Source organism: Carya illinoinensis, chromosome 14 (assembly GCF_018687715.1).
Source record: "Carya illinoinensis cultivar Pawnee chromosome 14, C.illinoinensisPawnee_v1, whole genome shotgun sequence".
NCBI lineage: Eukaryota > Viridiplantae > Streptophyta > Magnoliopsida > Fagales > Juglandaceae > Carya > Carya illinoinensis.
In genome coordinates this window covers 31,187,944-31,203,615 of record NC_056765.1, presented here as the reverse complement: position 1 = coordinate 31,203,615, position 15,672 = coordinate 31,187,944, and the positions used below count along the sequence as shown (strand labels likewise).

Here is a 15,672-nt window from a genome sequence, read left to right as displayed (position 1 = left end):
TTCTACCGAGAGATGCTCCCGACAAGGCAAACTGCCTCTTTTTATCAATTTCCTTTTGTGAGAGTATCATTTTCCTTTTGTCTATCTTTCTTTATTTTTTCTTTCTTTCTTTTAGGATAAAATGGAAAACCCTTTGTTAAAAAACAGTGCACATGTAAAATTAACGCCCGGTTTCAATGCATGGTACTTTATATTTCATATTTTTCACGGTGCACGGTAAGAAAATGGAGAACCATTTTTTGTTTATTTTCTTTTTCATCTCATATGTGCCTTGTAGCAATTTTTTCTATCCAAACATATTATATTTTATCTCAAAATTTTAAAAATTTTTACTTAAATAAATAGTTATGAATAGTAAAAACTGATAGTAAACAGTATATGAACAATGCAAAACTGACATGAACAGTAAATAAACAATGAGTGAACAGTGTGTGAATAGCATAAAAGTGTGTGAATAGTATGCAATTTGGCTACAAATTAAAATAATAGGATCCACACTATTTTCAAATCTCAAAAATAAAAAAGTATTTTATCTCATTTCATCTTATTATCTAAACACACATTTTTTTATGAACTATTTCATCTCATCTTAATTAAAAAATTTTATTACTATTTAAAATATATTATCTCATCTCATTTAAGTTATATATTCAAACGAGGCCTAAATGCAAGTATATTGTCATCGCAACTACCTGACCATTCATATCCATACACCCAATTATTATTTTATTCAATCGGCACATTTATGTTCACACATTACTAGCTAGACTTCTTCCAAACAATTCTTTGAGTTTTGAAAATGCACGTAATTGAGTTAATAGACCTTTGTAGCACCATGCAGTGCCTGTGGTCCATTTCTTACGAAAATTCTTGAATCTTGAATGTCCCAAAATGCACGCATGTAGCATGCTTACATGGACAAATGTGTTTTCTCTTTCTCTTTCCTTTTTTTTTTTTTTTTTGGTTTTATTAATTTAAAGAAAATGCAACGGCCATCACCGATATAAAATTTGCCATGTGGTGTCTAAACTATTAGAATTGAGATATTTAACATTTTCAATTTTTTTTCCTCTTAATTATAATATTGTTCACATTATGTTATTTTTAAAAAAAAGGTAACACTACAGTCACTGAGAATTCCTATCGAGAGATGCTATCCTGTTTGAGTTTGAGTTCTTTCTATGGTTGGAACTTGGAAGGGAACTAACGAATTGTCCAGTATATCTTTCAATTGTTATTAATCCGTCTAACTAATCATCTCCTGAAAAATACACACTTGATCATACCATGGCTTTAGGATTGCCAAATCCTCTCCCCAGCTGGTTGCTGCTTCTTCTGTTGATGATGGCATGTTCTACCTCAGCTCAAACTTACAGAAACCACTCATTAGGCTCATCCTTGACTGCTCAGGACGACGATTCTTCCTGGGCATCGCCTACCGGTGACTTTTCTTTTGGCTTCCGACTGATTGAAAATGGAGGTTATCTACTAGCCATCTGGTTCAGCAAAATACAAGAAAAAACCATTGTCTGGTCAGCCAATGGAAATAATCTAGCGCCAAGAGGATCCAAAGTTGAGCTTACTACAGACGGCCAATTTGAGATCAAGGACCCAGAAGGCAAAAAGATATGGGGAGCTGATGTAGCGCTTTCTAGTGTTGGCTATGCAGCCATGCTTGACAGCGGAAACTTGGTGCTGGCAACCCAGAATTCTGTTTATTTGTGGGAGTTTTAATATTCAACTGATACAATATTACCCACAAACACTATTGGTGATCAGCGCGGAAAACTTGTTGCACGTTACTCGGAAGCGAATTACTCAAACGGAAGATTCCAGTTCTCACTGAAATCGGATGGAAATTTTGTGCTTCAAACTATAGATTTTCCATTGGAGTCTTCTAATTCTGATTATTGGTCAAGCGATACTGTGGGCAGTGGTCTTCAGGTTGTCTTCAACCAGTCTGGTTCTATATACGTTGAAGCAAAAAATGGAAGCATACTTAAGATGATATCATCGAATGTCGGATCCACGCAAGACTTATCAGAGAGCGATTCTTGAATATGATGGAGTTTTTAGGCATTATGTATACCCAAAACGCCCTAATATTTCGAATTCCACGAGTAGTCCTTTGGCTTGGACCCCTATGTCGAACTTCATACCTTCTAATTTCTGCGGAGACATAACGGAAGCTATAGGCAGTGGAGCTTGTGGTTTCAACACCTACTGCGAACTAGGAGTAGATCAAAGACCACGTTGCTTATGCCCAAAAGGATACGCTTACATTGATCCAGATGATGAAATGAAAGGATGTAAAGCAAACTTTATCCAACAAAGTTGTAATGAATAATTGACGGAAACAGATCTTTTTTACCTTCATCCTATGCTAAATTTAAATTGGCCCGGATCAGATTATGAACATTTTCAAGGCCGAAATGAGGATTGGTGCAGGAATGCTTGCTTGGGTGATTGTTTTTGCGCTGTTGCCATTAGTGTGCTGGAAGAAGAAATTTCCACTCTCGAATGGAAGGATGGACCCCAAAGAGGGAGGCCCTGATCAAAATACGGAAAGATGATTCAACTTTCAAGCCTTCAGATGCAGATTCTAAGAAGAAAGATCGTTCAACTCTGATCCTTATTGGATAAGTGCTCTTAAGCAGCTCGATGTTTTTCAACCTACTCTTTCTGTTGGCGGCCTTTCTGGCTATCTTTCGCTTCGATTATTTTAAGCCAAAGGTCGTTCAAAGATACCCAGTGATGCCAGGCATGAACTTGCGAAGGTTCACTTATGAGGAACAAAAAAAAGCTACAGATGGATTCAAGGAGCATGGTGCTTTTGCAACAGTTTATAAAGGGACCCTAGAATCTGATCGTGGTAAGCCTGTTGCAGTTAAAAGGTTGAACAATATCGTGGCACAAGGCGATCAAGAGTTCAATGCAGAAGTGAGTGCCATTGGCAGAACAAATCACAAAAATTTGGTACAACTGCTTGGTTTCAGTAATGAGGGGCAGCACAGGCTTATTGTATATGAATTCATGAGCCGTGGTTCTCTAGCAAACTTCCTCTTTGAGGGATCACGGCCTAACTGGTACCAAAGAATACAAATTGCATTAGGAACTGCAAGAGGGCTCTTGTACTTGCATGCATGAAGAGTGTAGCATCCAGATCATACATTGCGATATCAAGCCACAGAACATCCTTTTGGATGACTCTTTGACACCAAGAATTTCTGACTTTGGATTAGCCAAGCTTTTGAAGACAGACCAGACTCGGACTATGACCGGAATCAGAGGAACCAAAGGGTATGTAGCCCCTGAATGGTTCAGAAACAAGCCCGTTACAGTCAGGGTGGATGTTTACAGCTTTGGAATATTGCTGCTAGAGATCATCTGCTGCCGCAAGAGTTTTGAAGCAGATGTACAAAATGAGGATCAGATGATACTTGCTGATTGGGTGTATGACTGCTATAAAGAGAGGAAACTGGATCTCCCATTGGGGAATGATGAGGAAGCGATGCCTGACATGAAGAGAGTGGAGAGATATGTGATGATTGCAATATGGTGCATTCAGGAGGATCCATCGCTAAGGCCAACAATGAAGAAAGTCATACGGATGATGGAAGGAGTTGTTGAAGTGCCAGTTCCTCCTGATCCATCCTCATTTTATTAGTTCAATCAAGATTTAATTCAAACATAAATTACTTTCCCAGTTGTTCAATTCTCTATGCATATTTAGTTGTCAATATTATCAGTGTGGCAAGTTGAATAATATCAAGAAACGGTGTACTCTGCATAATAGTTGTATGAAATAGGAAAAAAGATGTGCTATATAAAATTTTTATCAGTTAATAATATTATATTTTTTTATAACAAATTGTAAACTTCATTAATCAATGGATGATTACAGACATAAATCAAACCATAAGGTTTGAGATAAAAAGTCTGGAATACAATCCCACCACATATTAATACTTTCAACATTTCTCACGTATTGAGCAAGAGAATGAGCAGCCATATTAGCTTCTACGTGTAAAAAACATTCCCCAAAACAAGATGAAATATGTTTTATCTCAAAGTAAAGGTCACCAAACATTGAATTAGACATGCTAGCCTGTTGCAGCGCTTCAATCACTAGCAGGCAATCACTTTCCACTTCAATCTTATTTATTGCCATACCTGCACAAAACTGGAGGCCACGTAGGAGAGCTAGCAACTCTATTTGCTCGGGATCCTCCACTGCCCTTTCTGCTGTGCTTGCAGCCAGTAGACCTCTTCCCAAATTATCTCTCAACATTGCACCAGTCCCTATTCTACAGAGCTCAGAAAAACCTGCCCCATCTACATTTAGCTTCAGCATTTCTAGTTGTGGGGCCTTCCATCTATAAAAGTTTTTCACTTGCATCCTTGATTGCTTATGAGAAACTTTATAGCTCTTTAGTAAAGAAACTGCATGTTCAGCAACTTGGTAAGGAGAAAGAACAACCTGTTTATGAATAAATTTGTTTCTCCTATACCAAAACCCCCAAGCCAATGCAAAGAAAATAGCCAACTTATCATATTGCTTCTCATTACAGAAATTAAAGGCCACCTCAAATACATTCAACGAAAGGTCAACACCAATTGCCAGTAAAAAAGCTTGCCATGTTTTCTGAAGTTGCTTACACCTCACCAAAGCATGATAACTACCCTCAAGGTCCTCATTAGAAAAATTGCAAAGCCCATCATTAGGGACATGTTTTGGTAGTAAATTTGCCTTTGAAGGCAACCCATCCTTACATGCACGACAAGCAAATATTTTTATCTTGTTAGGAACCGGCATTTTCCAAATATTTCTCCAACCCACTCTGTGAGCACTTGCATTTGATGACTCAGCATCTGGAGAACCCTGCTGATCCAAAAAGAACTAATAACAACTTCTAACACTAAACAAACCATTCCTTTCATGTCCCCACACTCTTTTATCTGCCCTACTCCCAGCACATAGAGTTATCTTTAGAATGTCCTCCACCACACTTGGATTAAAGAGAGCTCTAAGTTTGGCCACGTCCATCCCAGGACCTAGAAGATTCAGAAAAAAGAGAACTCACACAATCTAGCCTATTATCATCACTACCTACAATCCCTTCCTTAACCAGAGAATTATGATCAGAAATCCATTTATCAAACCAAATATCAACAGAATTTTCATCCCCAATCCGCCACCTACACCCATCCACAACCCCTTTTTTGGCCTTCCAAATCCCTCTCCAAGTATAGGATGGAGATCTACCCAAACAACCAAAAAGCTTGTACCCCAGAAGTGCTTAGCTTTAAGCAACCTATGCAATAAATAATTCTCATCTTGAAGCAACCGCCACCCTTGTTTGGCTAACATTTCCAAATTAAATACTCTCAACTTCTTGAATCCCATACCTCCCCATGATTTTCTAGCACACATCTTTTTCCAACTTAGCCAATGAATTATCCGCTCATTAGCCTTTTGCGCCCACCAAAACCGAGCCATCATTCTTTCTAAATCATCACACAGGCTCGAAGGGAAAAGGAAACAACTCATAGAATATGAAGGAATTGAGAGAGCAATAGCCTTAAGCAAAACTTCCTTACCCCCCTGAGAAAGTAACTTTTCCTTCCAAGTTTGCAATTTTTGCCAAACTCATTGTTTTATAGAATGAAATGCTTGAGTTTTTTACCTTCCTATAATTGGTGGAAGGCCAAGATACTTCTTATACTGCTAAATCTAAGAATTTTTGGCCCACAAACTTTTAATCTCCTCTCAAGCCCCCCTAGGCACATTGCCACTAAACACCATGGCTATTTTTTCATCATTAATACGTTACCCTGAAACAGCTTCAGAAGTGCTTGAACCCTCCTATTTTCCCCAATGTCCGCCTTGCAAAAAACCAAACTATCCTCTGCAAATAGCAAATGAGTAATATTCGGGGCACCTCTACAGATTTTAATACTTGAAATTTTGTTTCTCAACCTAGCATCTCTTAATAATTAGGAAGCACAGAAAAAGACACAGAGCTGACACACTGCATAATCATTCCAACAAAAACCTGGCTAAACCCCACCACTTCCATAATAGATTTCAGAAATCTCTATTCAACTCTATCATACGCTTTACTCATATCTAATTTCAACGACATGTAACGAAAGCACTTTGACTTTCCCCATTTTTCTTAAGCTTCAAATAACGAACTAACTCATAAGCAATCAGTACATTATCTATAATTAAACGCCCTGACACAAAAGCACTTTGACTTTCCCCAATAATACCAGATAAAACTATTTTCAGCCTATTAGCAAGAACCTTAGCAATTAATTTATAGACCACATTGCACAAGCTTATCGATCTATAATCAGCAACTCTAAGTGGGGACTTCTTTTTTGGAATCAAAGTAATAAAAGTGTCGTTCAAAGATTGAGGAAAATAACCTGAATTTAGGACATGCAACACAGCTGTCGTGACAAAACTCCCCACCACATGCCAATATTTTTGAAAAAATATTGGAGACATGACATCCGAGCCTGGAGCTTTGGAAGGATTCATTTGATGCAGTGCTTCCTTAACTTCATCTTCAGTATACATGCTACATAAGTCTTCATTTATTTGAGGAGTGACTTTACCCCTTACGACATTTAGAAACTCAAACGAATCCCTCGGATTGGAAGTGTTAAATAATTCTCTAAAATAATCAAGAATCACCTCATCCTTACTTGAACCCTCATGCCACTGCCCATGATCATCTTGAATCCTCAATATTCTATTCTTTTTCCTCCTTTTGTGAGGTTTTCATATGAAAGTAATGAGAGTTTTTGTAAAGCCCAGGCTCGAGGCCAGTTTAGAGTAGCCCAGCCCTTAAGACCATAGTTTTTTTCAGCATCGTTTTGGTAAGATTTTTTTTTCACTTTTATAGTTTCTTCTCCCCCGATTTTTCTTCCCTGATATGATATACAGTTTCTCCTGTTTTCTTTCAGTTCTCTCTCTCTCTCTCTCTCTCTCTCTCTCTCTCTCTCTCTCTCTCTCTCTCTCTCTCTCTCTCTCTCTCTCTCTCTCTCTCTCTCTCTCTCTCTCTCAATTTTTGGCTTCCGTACTTTACTCTTCCATCTCCTCGTTTTCTCAACAGCATCCCTTTTTGTTTTCTCCTCATTTGTTTTCAGATTTTTCACTCTCATCTTACTCTCTCTCTCTCTCTCTCTCTCTCTCTCTCTCTCTCTCTCTCTCTCTCTCTCTCTCTCTCTCTCTCTCTCTCTCTCTCTCTCTCTCTCTCTCTCTCTCTCTCTCTCTCTCTCTCTCTCTCTCTCATTTCCCCTACATTTCTTTTTTACCTTGCTGCGATTTTGAGAGTTTCCAACTTTCAAAGTTTGGTTTCATCATCCACTACACACGCTGGTAATCTCTCTAAATCTATTTTTATTTTATTTTTCTCTCTCTTCTTTTCAGTTACCACTCGGTTTCATCTTTCCCTTGTATTTTTTTTTCTATAAAGTCATATTTGTTTTATTTATGTGCAACCCGTGCTTCTGCTGTGTTTTTCCTTGAGTTTTAAGAGCTGCAATTTGGGTGGATTTCTCATTTGAGTTTATGGTTTTTGTTTGGGTATAAATAGTAGAGAATATCGATGGGTGTGGAGGATAAACTTGATGTGTGTTTTGCTTATTTGGTTGAATTGGTGGTTGTGTTGAGATATGGTTGTTGGTGGATGTATAGGACAGTTTTGAAATTGGTTTATTTGAAGTGTGGGCTGACCGGGTTTTTATGTGGTTGCCTGAGTTGCGTTAATGTGCTGAAATATGATTTGGAATTATAGGTTTTAATTAATTAGATCGAAGTGGTGATTTTTGGTCTTTAACATTTAGTGTATATTTATTTTATGAATAGGTGGCGAGACTAATAGAGGTCGAATTCAAGGCATAGATAATACGCTGCAGGAGTCAGGTAAGCAGGATTCCTATGCTAGATTTGCATAAAAAGAAAGAAATGAATTGAGATTGGTTTGTAAAATGGGCATTATTATGATTGTAAAAGAAGACATGAAAACAACCTCAATATATGTGTTTTGCATTCACTCATGAATCTATATGAAAGAGAAAAATGATTTTTGACATGAATAGTGTAGACATGAGCAATATTGGATATGTTTATGAAATGTGCAAAAGAGCGAATATGAAAATTGAGATTTATACATGTTTTATGAAATGTTTTGGATATGTTATTGATTATTAGAAAATGATATGAATGTGTTTAGCACGTGATTTGATATGATATGAATATGAAAAACCTTTGGCATACTTATCTGTAATTATTTTGATTCTGAACATGGTGATATGATGATACTGGTTCACATGATATGGTTGGTACCAACATGATATGAAATGAGTGCAACCACTTTGGAAACAAAGTGGTCTTTTATGTGTTCTTTTCTGTGTGTACACTCGGGACTCCGAGATTGAAAAAGGGAAAGTTTCACAATATGATACTGCTTGGTTTGACCACTGGGAATTTTACCACGGGGGTTAAACATGGTATATGATACGATACGATACAATACGATACGATACAATACGATGAGATGAAAATGATCAGTTATGTTATGCCAAAGTGTTTCTGAATATGAACAGTTGTTTATTCCGAATATGAAAAGATTGAAATGTTGCTTTGTTTTCCCTAATAATATGTTTTAAGATATGCATATGAAAATGAAATGTTTCTATTTCCTGCATATGAAACTTTATGAAAACGCTCATGTTGTACACACTAGTATATATGCTTTGCTTACTGAGTTATTGATAACTCACCCCCTTATCTCCAAATATTTTTCAGATGATATGGATGGTACAGTTGAGGATTAAGAATAGAAATTTGTGAATGTGGATGTGGAAGGTTCAGATGATGGGAATAGAGTGTTGAATTCTTTAGGGTACTGTTAATAGAAGGACTTTCTGTTGTTCCTTAGATTTGTTATTGTTTCTAGACTTAGTAAGACTTACGAATTTTTTTTCAGTTATTTGGTTGGGACAAATGGGAAATTGTGGACCCTTTGATTTATGTTATTCATGGAAATGACTATATGGACTTCATTAAGCGTTAGTTGTGGAAAATATGATATTGTTTATTTTTTCGAAGTCTTTAAGGATTTTAGATTTGATGAGAGACAAGTTTATAAGTGATAGGTAGTAATACTCCGACCCCTACGAGACCGAGGTGTTATAGTTTTGGTCTCCCTCTTTCAACCACAAAGCCTTTGATCATTGTCGCCACATTACGTCATCCCTTTCTAGCCAAATTTATACCTCCTCTCTAGCCAAATTTAGCGCTAAATTATCCATCCCACGATCATCATCACATTACTTTTTCAACTGCAATTTCACTTTCTGAAGATTCTTCTGAACATGACCAAAGCTGTTCCTATTCCAGTCAGTCAATTTTGCTCCACACTATCAAATCATATCCTCTAGACTATTATAAGCATAGTAATATGTTCATCATAAAACACAGAATGTTCAAAGAAGAGTGAAGATACCAAAGGAGTGTTAAACCTTTTTCTAGAATAACCAGAGAAGTGTCAGTTCCTGTTTTAGTTCCTGTTTAATTTGGGATATTTTGGTTTGGGGATTAAACCAAATCATGTGATTGCCACTTAACTCCTCCCTGCATGGGAACGAGCATTAATTGAATACATGAGTGCCCTCTCCTTTCTGCTTTGATGTGTATGTTCTTTGAATAGTATATTCCTCTTAACATGGACATTTGTTCAGGAGTTTAGCTGTAGAAAGTTAGTTGGGTTTTCTCATTGGGGCAGGATAGTTCTTTCTAAAACCCATAGGATTTTTCACAAAGTTCTTGATCTTATAAATCATTCAAAGTGTAGAAGGACATTGGATGCTTCAATGCTCATATCTCATGTGATGCAAATTCTTCTTGGTAGAATATCTGAGATGATTTCACTATCTATTGACATGATCCTGTGTTGCTCATTCATATTCATACACCAAATTATTATTTTTTTTTTGGCACATTTAATGTTCACACATTACTTGCTAGACTTCTTCCAAACAAAAACCCTAAATCCCAGGGCTGAATTATTATTTAGTTAAGATGGTTTCCGCCAACAAGTAACAATACAAATACAATCTTTTTCACAACTATATTTTAAATAAAGTGGTAATTATATAAAATAAAACTTAAGAAAAAAATTCTATATATATATATTTTTTAGAACTGCTATAGATACAAATAGATTACACAAAATAAACCTACAAAATGATGTGACTTCATGAAATCCATTAGATCTACTTTATAATAAAAATAACTTTACAATATGACGTACCAAATTAAGCCACACTAATTTGGGAGTTTACTTTTATATAATCCATTTGTGGTTAAAGTATTTTTCATTTTTTGATGAAGCACTAGTGCTACTAAGTATGTTGATTGATTGTAAGATGAGTTACAAAATAATTATATAATTTTTAGCAAGGGAATGCGGAATTTGATTAGAGAGAAAAAGAAAACTATGGTTTATGTTGTGCGTTACTCAATGTGGTGGTATCTCTATCTCAAAGTCATTCATCTACATAACATGCCACATCTAGCTAGTTTTTCACTAGATATAAGCCAAACTAATTCTAGAGAAAGATTTCAGGGGAGACTGTAACGGTGTACTCTGTATGATAGTTGTATGCAATAGGAAAAAATATGTACTATATAAAATTTTTCTCATTTCATAATATTAGCGCAGTAATATGTTCATCATAAAACACTGAGTGATAAAAGAAGAGTAGAGATACCAAAGGAGTGTTTACCCTTTTTCTAGAATAACTAGAGAAGGGTTGGTTCCTGTTTTGGGATATGTTAGTTTGGGGATTTAAAAGAAGAGTGGAGATACCAAAAGAGTGTTTACCCTTTTTCTAGAATAACTAGAGAAGGGTTGGTTCCTGTTTTGGGATATGTTAGTTTGGGGATTTAACCAAATCATGTGACTGCCGCTGAACTCTTCCCTGCATGGGAATGAGCATTAATTGAATACATGAGTGCCGTCTCCTTTCTGCTTTGATGTATATGTTTTCTGAATAGTTTATTCCTCTTAACATGGACATATGTTCAAGAGTTTAGCTGTAGAAAGTCAGCTGGGTTTTCTCATTGGGGTAGCTTAACTCTTTCTGAAACTCAAGGGGTTTTTTACAAAGTTCTTGATCTTATAAATCATTCAAAGTGTAGAAGGACACTGGATGCTTCAATGCTCATATCTCATGTGATGCAAATTCTTCTCAGTAGAATATCTGACATGATTTCACTATCTATTGGCATGATTCTGTGTTGCTCATTTGTGTGACGTTTCAACACAAATGATGCAGATTCTCCATCTTTTTGACTTCTAGCATATATTGATGCCTTCTTCTTTTGTTGTCTTTCGTCAATTTTTTTAAGGAATCCTGATTATGAGGTTTTCTCGTCCTTTGGGCCATTGTTTTGGGCTCACCCTATATTAAACTCTAGAGTTTCTAGCAGTAGGTTTGAAGTCGCTTCCTTCTTCAGCATTGTGTTTTGTTCAGACCATTTCACATCTAGACAGTAACACTAGAGATTGTGGGGAGACATGAAATGGGGCGCCCAACGGTCCAAGCACCTTGTGCTGTGTCTCTATATACATGACATTGTCTCGTCTACCCATTTTGTCCATCTTTCTTTATTCTTTCACTACAAGAAATTTAATTTTTAGGGATGAAATTTCTTAGGGACGAAATTAATTTCGTCCCTAAAAGTACTTTTCTGTGACAAAATTTTAATTTCGTCTCAAAACATCGAACTTGACATTCTGAGACGAATTAGGTCGTCTCCAAAAATCTATACCGTTCGAACTAATTAAATTTAATTCGAACAGAAAATTAATTAATTCGAATGCAATATTATTTGTTCGAATTAGTATTAACGTGTTCGAACGGTATTATTTAATTGAAAAGATATATTGTTAAAATTGTAAGAATACATATTTTTTCTATTAATTTTTTATCATTTCCAAAGTAAATAAAAAGTTCTATATATTATATATTATGATTTTCAATGAATTAAAATATTTACAAATTCATAAATAATTAATTTTATGTAATTAATTTAAAAATATTTTAGTTAACTAAATATTAATTTAAAGATAGTGTCATTTTTTTAATTATCGTGAACACTAAGTATAATGAGAAGAAAATATAATTAACAATAAAGAGGCTAGCAAACACTAAAAATAAAAACTATACTGCATTAATTACATTCCAAAATGAGTTAGACATTCTATACAACATAAAAAAGTAAAAAAATTACTAACAATATTTATTTATTATATAAATCAAAATCCTCCTATAAAGTTTGCAAGCGTCCTTCTAGGTCCTTAAACTTCTCCATCATGGGCTGAATGAAGTCCCTCAATAAAATGTCGCGGTGGTCTTTCAATATAGCTCGTACCTCATCTGGAGTAGCCCCAGCAGGGTGTCTCTCAATAGGGGCAGCAGCAGTAGAAGCTGGATCAGTAGGCGGAGGCTGATCCTGTAGGACTGCACGAGTCTTCAACAAGTGACCCTTGCTCTTACTGAATGTGATCTTGTTAACGGGCCCATCTGTGGCGACCTCCGCTCAGTCAAAGTCACTGTAACCCCTGAATGGAGTAAGAGGTTAGATATCAAAAGCATAAATGGTAGACTACCTCCACCCGAATAGCGTGACTCTGTACGAATGCGGAGGAAGAAATATAATGTCAGATCAATCGGCTCCCCCTGTGCTAACCGTAACAAAAATCTGGCCCGCTCTATCCCGAAATCAGTCTTGTGTTTTTTCGAATCAATGTTATACCCAACAATCAAATTAAGCATTCTGAAAAATGCTATACAGTCGGCCAGTCCGATCACTTTACTGTCATCATATGGAGGAGCCTCAGGGTCTCGCACTAGGTCACGAACCTGATCGTCTGTGAGACCATCATCAGGTACCTCATCACCGCTCTCGCTATCATCCGAGCTAGCATCCAGCTCTGCGGTCTGTACATCCGGCACTGGCGATGAGGATGCGACTGTTGTATCCTCTCCAGATGGTGCAGTCACTGATCTCGCTGCTACTGCTGCAGGATAGGCACCGGGCTCTCACCGCAAATCTAGAAACTCAACAATAACGCGGGGAGAGAATATAATACTCACTCCCCGGACTACTAAGTTATAGCATAGAGCATCACCAGACTGCTCACTCATGGCACGGTAAAACTCACCGACCATCTCAGGATATGCTGTGCCCCTCTGTCGACAGATCGGGGTCCATCCACGATCGGTGATGATGTCATGTATGCTCCACCCCTCCCAAGTGAGGTCACGGAAGTCACCTAGAATGATCTCCCGCTCAACTAGTATAGGCCTGACGGCCGGCTGAGAAGGAGATGTGGAGGTACTTTCGACTGTCTGGGGTCTGGAACGTTTTCTTCCGCTACTGCTTGCCATTAGTATACTGTTGATGTATGAAAGATATATGTGATCTAATTAAAGTGAATTAGAGGAATGATGATGTTGTGCTATCATGGTTGACAACTGCTTATTCAAATGGCCTTTAATTCCATTCGAATTAAATTATATTCATTCGAATGAAATTTAAATTCATTCGAATGAATATAAAATTAATTCGAATGACCTCAGATAACTCCATTCGAATTAGCCTAAAATCCATTCGAATAAAATTATATTCCATTCGAATGAACCTAAATTTAATTCGAATGGACTTGACTTTAATTCGAATGGAATTTATATTCATTCGAACGGACCTGAGCCAAACAGACATGGCTGAGTCGACTCAGAACCGAACCGACACATTCATTTTTCACAAGGAATCCAATATTTTAATCAGTAGAAATGATTTAGGAGTAAATCCCTATCATTTCTACCGATTATAGTTGTGTCATTTGCCCCCAAAACAACAAAATGGGGCCGGATTGATTCAAAATCCGACCCCCCCAAAACTAACTAAAAAACTAATAAAAATAAAGCACACTTAACCCATACCTCTTGTTCTAGGAGATTTGAGGAGTTGGTCGGAGTTGGTGGCGGCAATGTGGCTGCTAACGGCGGAGGAATCGAAGAGTTCGAATGAGAGGAGGCACGAAATGAATGGAGAAGAAACTGGTTCGCGACTTAAATAACGTGATTTCGTTCGAACGGAAGCATAATCAGTTCGAACTAAAAGGGTATAAGTTCGAATTAAAAGGGTATAAGTTTGAATGACTTATATAATACTTCATAAAAATATATATATATATAAGTACAAGAGGTAAAACAATTGAGAAGTATTAGTAATACTAGTATATAATACAGAGTATTAGTACTAATAAAAAATTTCTCACTAGTATATATAATAATATATATTAGATAACTATATATCGATAGTATAGAGTTTATACTAGTTACTTATATATATTGTAAGTATCTAGTATATATATATGTAATAGTATATATATTATGCATTAGATGAGTATAAAATAGTATTGTCTAAAGCATTGCATTATAAAGTAAATATAGTAAGTATATAGTAAAACATTGCATTAATTATATGTATAAAAAACATATTTCTAATATATTTAGTTTGTATATTAATAATAAACCAAGTACTTGGACTATATTATAAAGTATTACAGTATTATTAGTTTTCATATTTTGATGCTATCTATACTTTAATATCACTTAGTATTATACTATTAGTGATACTTAGTATTATACTTATAGTGATACTAACTTATAAGTATAATACTATTAGTGATTGTAAATAAAATATTATACTATTTTAAATACTTAATATTATAGATTGATAAGAAACTTAGTATTATGATATTAGTGACACTTAGTATTATATAGTCTATATAATTTTTACATATACACATAATAATATTGGGTGTATTATGTGTATAATTATATATTTCGAACAATTATCTGTTCGAACTAATATAATGTCAGTTCGAATAGAGATAATTCATGTTCGAACGAATTTCTTTTGTTTGGAGGGAAAATTCGCGCCAAGTTATCAGTATATGCTGGAGAATATTCCTTTTTTCTGTTTGAACTGGAAAAATATTAATTCGAACGGAAAAAAATTGTGGAAAAAATTAGCGGTATTTGGATTTTCGCGTTCGAACTTATTAAAATTTAGTTCGAACTGAAATGCACATATTATTAATCCGATCCTTTCACTTCATTTTCACTCAGATTGAAGATTGAGAAAAGGAGAGAGAGCGTGGCAAAGGCTATGATAGAGTGTTGTGGAGAGAGAGAGCTTGAAAGCATTGAGAGAGAAGAGATTCTTGAGAGAGAAAGGAGAAGGACAAGAGGTAAGTTGTTTTTTTTTTTTTTGTATTTTTCATTCTGATTTTCGTTTACAAATATCTATAGAGTTTTTGCATTTATTTGTTGGGATAGAACAACAGTGTAATGTGTTTTATGTATATATAGGTATTGTGGATTGACTGAAATTTGAATTGCTAGTACAAGAAGTAAGTTTTATTAGTTTTCTAAGTTATTTAATAATCATATTTAGAGATATTCATATAGTTTTCAATGTGTTGTATTGAAATATGGCATCATGAATGTGAAAATTGTGTTTTGTTTATCAGTTTTGTGCTCTGTTTCGTGACTGGTTTCTGGGTTGGTTTAATT

General features: G+C 35.8%; 1 pseudogene; it reads left to right on the top strand.

The window, feature by feature from the left end:
* The first annotated feature begins 1,150 nt into the window (after positions 1–1,150).
* LOC122294797 lies at positions 1,151–3,783 on the top strand (annotated as a pseudogene).
* The last annotated feature ends 11,889 nt before the right edge of the window (positions 3,784–15,672 follow it).